General features: G+C 40.2%; 1 pseudogene; it reads left to right on the top strand.

Moving 5' to 3' along the window:
• The first annotated feature begins 290 nt into the window (after positions 1-290).
• Positions 291-1,201, top strand: LOC101094544 (annotated as a pseudogene).
• The last annotated feature ends 4,748 nt before the right edge of the window (positions 1,202-5,949 follow it).

Below are 5,949 nucleotides of genomic sequence, written 5' to 3'. Positions count from 1 at the left end.
CGTGAGATCGTGACCCGAGCTGAAGTCGGACGGAGCTGAGCTTAACCGACTGAGCCACCCAGGTGACCCTCATCCTTTCACTTTTAATCCATTTGTGTCTTTGAATCTCAGGTGAGTCTGTTGTAGCACACTCACCTTCCCTGTGGTCCTGTCCTTGCACTATTCACTACCATTGCCTGTGAAGAACTAGCTCTCTGAGCTGCCTGGCAGTGGGTGAGGGGGCTTTGGTGAGACCAAGAAAGTACAGGCCTGCCCCAGGGCCCCCAGGTCTGTGTGTCTGTCCCTAGCACTCAGCAAGGCTAGAAAAGGAGGAGGAACCTGTCCAGAATCCCTGAGAAACAGGAAAAAAAGGGGAAATCTCAACATGAAAAAACTCTGCAATGAAAATGAAGCAAAGCTGGAAATTGAGGGCAAGCCAGAAGATGAAGCAGAGTCTGACAATGAAGGAAAATCAGATGAGGAAGAAAACCTAGAAGTGGAGGAGAATCCAGGGCACGAAGGAAATATCCAGAATGAGGGACAACCAGATGATGAGAAACAACCAGAAGATGAGAGAAAGCAAGAAAAGCAGGGCATGTCCAAAAATGAGAGAAAACCACATGGTGAGGGCAAGCCAGAATCCCTGGGAAAAACTGGGAGTAAGCCACGGGCCATCAAAAATCCCGCAGCTGAAGATTATGTGCCCAGGAAAGCAAAAAGAAAAATGGACAGGGGGATGGAAAATTCCCCCAAGGACTATCATGAGGAATTACAGGAAAGACACTTGGGCAATGAGGAGATAAGAGAATGTGGAGATAAGGGCTCAGGAAGAGCTAAGAAAAAAAAGAAAGAAAATGGGTTGTTTTCATTGGGTGCAAAGAGATGTACAGGATCCATTCACCCTAAAAGTGTCAGGAGAGTGAGGGGTATAGGTAGGGGCCAAAGGGGATTACATGATATACCACATCTTTAATGTCTTTGGCCTTCAATTCTAATTTCTCTGATGAGAATATTGCTGACCCTACTTTTCCTGACAGGAATTTGCTAGGTTATGTGCTTTAACCTTAAGCTGATACTTTGCTTTAGGTGTCTCTCTTGTTGCCAGCAGCCTTTCGATCCAACTACAGTATTCTCTGTCTTTCAGTAGGAGATTTTCACCCATGTGCATTAAAAAGCTGTTCATGGTACATTGTAAAATAACAATAAAGAAAAACGGTTTCAGAACCACACACATAAAAAATAAAGTGAAGTCTGTTGTAGGCAGAATAGAGTTGGGTCATGTGGTTTTTGTACATTCTGTCAACCTCTGTCTTTTGACATTCTCTTTACATTTCAACTAACTACTGATAAGGAGGGACTTACCTCTGTCATTTTGCTATTTGTTATAGCTGTTTGCTATTTGCCTTATAGCTTTTTTTGTCCCTTATGTCCTGTATTACTATTCTATCATGTTTGATTTTTTTTATAGTGAAGTATTTAAATTCTTTTTTCATTTCCTTTTGTGTATATTCTGTAGCTATTTTTCTCTTTGGTTACCATGGGGATTACATTTAACATCCTAAAGTTATAACACTATAATTTGAATTTATACCAGCTTAACTTCAGTAATTACATACGAAAACTCTGCTTCTCTACAGCTCTGTCTTCACCCCTTTTGGTTGTTGATATCATCAAATAACATCTTTATACATTGTGTGTCCCCAAACATAAATTAATAATTCTTTAAACGCATTAATGTCTTAAATTATGTAGAAACAAAATTTGGAATTACAAACCAAAGTGACAATAGTACTAGCCTGAAGAACATTAGCTGTTGTTGTTGATTTTTAAATGTATTAGGTTTTAAAAATCAGGTACAAAACAAAAAACAGAATCAGGGGCTCCTGGGTGGCTCAGCTGGTTAAGCATCTGACTCTTGATTTCGGCTCAGGTCATGATCTCACAGTTTGTGAGTTGGAGCCCCACGTTGTTCTCTGAGCTGACAGCATGAAGTCTGCTTGGGATTCAATCTCTTCCTCTCTCTCTCTGCCCCTCCTCCCTCAAATAAACATTTTTTTAAAAGGTAGAATTATGAACCACTGTTATAATACTACTAGCTTTGATAATTACCATTGAATTTACCTTTATTTAGATCTTTATTTCTTCTTAATGGCTTTAGGTTACTGTATAGTGTTCTTTCATTATACCTTGCTCACTTGAGTATTTCTTGAAGGGCAGGTCTAGTGGTCACATACATCTTCAACTTCTGTTTATTTGGGAATGTCTTAATTTCTTCCTCACTTTTGAAGGACAGTTTTGCCAGGTAGGATTCTTGGTTGACAATTTTTTTAACACCTTGAATATATCAACCCTCTGCTTTCTGACCACAAAGTTTCTGATGAGAAATCTGTTGAAAATCTTATTGAGGATCCCCTGTATGTGATAATTATTTTCTTTCTTGCTATTTTCAGGATTCTCTCTTTGTTTTTTGAAAGTTTTATTATAATGTATCTCAGTGTCAGTCTCTTTGAATTTGAGTTCACTGGGCTTCTTAGATGTTTACGTTTGTGTCTTCCATCACATTTGGGAAGTTCTCAGCCATTATTTCTTCAAATATTCTCTCTGTCTCTTTCTCTCTCTTTCTTCCTCCTGGGGATTCTCACAATCTGTATGTTAGTCCAGTTGATGGTATCCCATGAGTCCCTCAGCTTCTGGTCACATTTCTTCAATCTTTGTTCTTTCAGTTCCTCAGATTCAATCATTTGCATTATCCTATGTTCAGGCTCACTGATTCTTTCTTCTGCCTGCTCAGTTCTGCCTATGATTCCCTCTGGAGAAATTTTGATTTCAGTTATTGAATTTTTTAGCTCCAGACTTTCTTTTCAGTTTCTGTTTAGGTTTTCTACCTCTTTATCAATGTTTTTATTTTGCTCACACATCATTTTCTTGACTTTATCTACATCTTCCTTTAGTTCTTTGAGCATTGTTAAGATAGCTGTTTTAGTCTTTGTCTAGTATACCTGCCACCAGGTCTAGTATACCTGTTGCTGTTTGATTTATTTTTCTCTGTTGTTTTCTTTTTCTTCCTCTGAATGGACCAGACCATAATTTCCTGTTTTCTTTGTGTGCCTTATGATTTTTTTGTTCAACACTAGATATTTGAATGTTCTAAGAATGTGGTAACTGTGGAAATCAATTCTCCCCTTTCCCCAGTATTTGCTGGGTTTTGTCATTGTTATCGTTTTTTGGTTCTTGTTGGTTTTCTCTGTGGCAAGGGTCATACTCAGGTGTGAATTTAAGGTCTTTTCAGGTATCTTCTGAGCTTTTCTTTGGGCATGTATGGTTACTTTCTAATATTCCTCCTATATACAGTTGTTTTTGAATGTCCTAGTCTTTATGCCTGGTTCCCCAGAGGGAAAAAATAGAAAGATGAAATATGAGGAGGGAGGTAGACATTGGTTCTTTAAATCCCCAAGAAGTCACTCCAGCCAGAGAGAGGAGGGGCTTGCTACAATTGGGCAGTATAAGAATGGCTGCTCACTTCTGTGTGTTCTCTTCTGTGATCAGAAGCAACGATCAGCACTCAGGGAATATTATCTCCAAGGTTTGGAAGACAAAGTCCTTTCTGCCCACCTTGGATCCTGCAAGTTGCAAGCAAGCTATTCCAGGAACACATGCCTGTGTTCCTGCCTGTCACATGGCTAAGGGTTGGGGGATGGTAGCTGTTACTGTGGTAAGAGCTAAAATTGACTTAAATTAACTAAAATTTTTCATCTAAGCCTTCCTCTGGAAGTTGCAAGCTTCAATAGACTCCAGAGTTCCAAAATAATTACAGCAGAAGATTCTGCCAGTGCAATTATTGTCTAGATGGGGAGAAAGATTCCTGGTGCTTCCTATGCTGCCATCTTCCCAGAATCTGTTTGGTTCTTTTTTACATGTTTATGTCCTTGTTTATATTTTCATTTTTTTCATGCATTTTTTCCCTGATTTTCCTTGATTGTCTATTTGTAGTCTCTTGTAGTGCATTGAGCTTCTTAAAGATGATTATTCTGAGTTCTTTGTGAGGCAATTAATATATTATCTCTTTAGGATCAGTCTGTGGAGATGTGTTTTTCCCCTTTGATTGGGCCATGTTTCCTTGTTTCTTCTTGTGTTCTTTTTTTTAAAAAAAAAATTTGTGCTCTTTGACTGGCTTCATACAGGAAAAGACCTCACCAATCAGCATAGTTAGAGATGCTGGGAGACTCTCAAACCTTTTCTGGGGATATGTCCTCTCTGGGCTTGTATGGCCATTTCCCAATCAGAGAGATTTGTTTTTTCTTTTCTTTCTTTCTTTTTTTTTTTTTTGATTTTTTAAATGTTTATTTATTTTTGAGAGACAGAGAGAGACAGCATGAGCAGGGAAGGAACAGAGAGAGAGAGGGAGACATAGAACATGAAGCAGGCTCCGGGCTCTGAGCTGTCAGCACAGAGTCTGATGCAGGGCTTGAACTCACGAGCCATGAGATCATGACCTGAGCCGAAGTCAGACGCTTAACCAACTGAGCCACCCAGGTGCCCTGCTTTTTCTTTTTTTAGAAACTCATAATGTCTCACTTCCTCTGGTGTCTGTCTATGGTACTGCAAGTCCTCTGGTGCTGCAACAAGCCTTTGCACTTTCTTTTGCTTTCCACAGCCCCACGTATCCAAAGTATGTTGGTTCCATCAACCTTCTGAGGCAGGTAAGACCAAAACCAGTCCCTCAGGAAGTCTCTTGAAAAGTTGGAATGTTGGACATAAAATTCACACTTCTTTTTTCCCTCCTGAGGAAGAAGCTACATGCAGGATGCTTTCTCCCTATTGCATCAAGCTTTCCAGCTTGGGGGAAAGGCTATTGGGTTGAAATTAAACAGCTCTTCTTACCTGTTTCAATTTGTCTCTTCTTGGCTTTGAGTTTGCCTGGGGTAATACGACTTATTTCTTGGTTCCTAGAGTTCTCATAAAGCTGTTTTGGACCATACATTGTTGTTCAGTTGTGTATCTCTGTGGGGAACTGAGATCTGGGGCTTCCTATTCTGCCACTTGGCTGATATAACTCCTTTCTAGTACTTATTATGACAGCAATAGAAATTAATGTGGACATCAAAAGGATGCAGGGAGCAAAATTCTTGAGGAACTAAAGAACACCCTACTAAGGAGTCACGTCCCTGAAATGCCTGAACCTCACCTCCCTCCCTTCACTGTGCATGGGGAAATCAGCTGAATAACAAACAAGTATTAAGTGTCCCTCCTGCATAAGGTGTTGGCCAATGTGATGGAAGTCTTGGTCTCTTGCTGGCCATCAGCCTTCTGACTGTTGTGGCCAGTTTTTGTGGCCAGTGGGTGACAGGTGCCCTGATGAGAAGGAAAGGAAGGAGGCACTTTGTGGACTGGTGCAGAGCAAGGGAGGCACCATGAGAGGGTGGAGCTTGAGTTGGCCACCTGAGGGATGATGACAGGTATGTAGGAGTGACAGGAACATTCCAGTTTGAGATGGATAGTAGGGAGTGCTTTTTATGTGCATGTAGAAAAATTAAAATAGAATAAAATTTACCATTTTAACCATTTTTATGTATCCAGTTCAGTAGCAGTGAGTAGGGAGTGTTTTTGTGCAAGAAGTAAGTTTATTTGGGAAAGGGTAATCTGGTGCTGTCTGTTTCAATGGCTAAAAGACTAAAATACTTTTAGAGAAAAAAAGTGAAAGGACTACTTAGGAAGTAATAAGTCAATGAACAATTGAGCATTGTTTGTAGTATTGGCTAAGGAAATGGTTATATGGTTCGAGTAATCTTGCAAAAAAGAAAGAATAGTAATCCCCATTCCTCAGATAAGGAAACTGAAGCACTCATTAAGTGACCTGCGCCAACTGCACAGTATGAAGGGGCATATCCAAGACTAGAACACAAGTCTTCGCATTCTGACTCCAGGCCTCTTTGCACCACCCCTTGAAGGGCAGTCCACCTTCCTGAAGCT

This window comes from Felis catus, chromosome D3, assembly GCF_018350175.1.
Source record: "Felis catus isolate Fca126 chromosome D3, F.catus_Fca126_mat1.0, whole genome shotgun sequence".
Lineage (NCBI taxonomy): Eukaryota > Metazoa > Chordata > Mammalia > Carnivora > Felidae > Felis > Felis catus.
The sequence above is the reverse complement of the archived record's forward strand: the minus strand, read 5'-3'. Positions and strand labels throughout refer to the sequence as shown.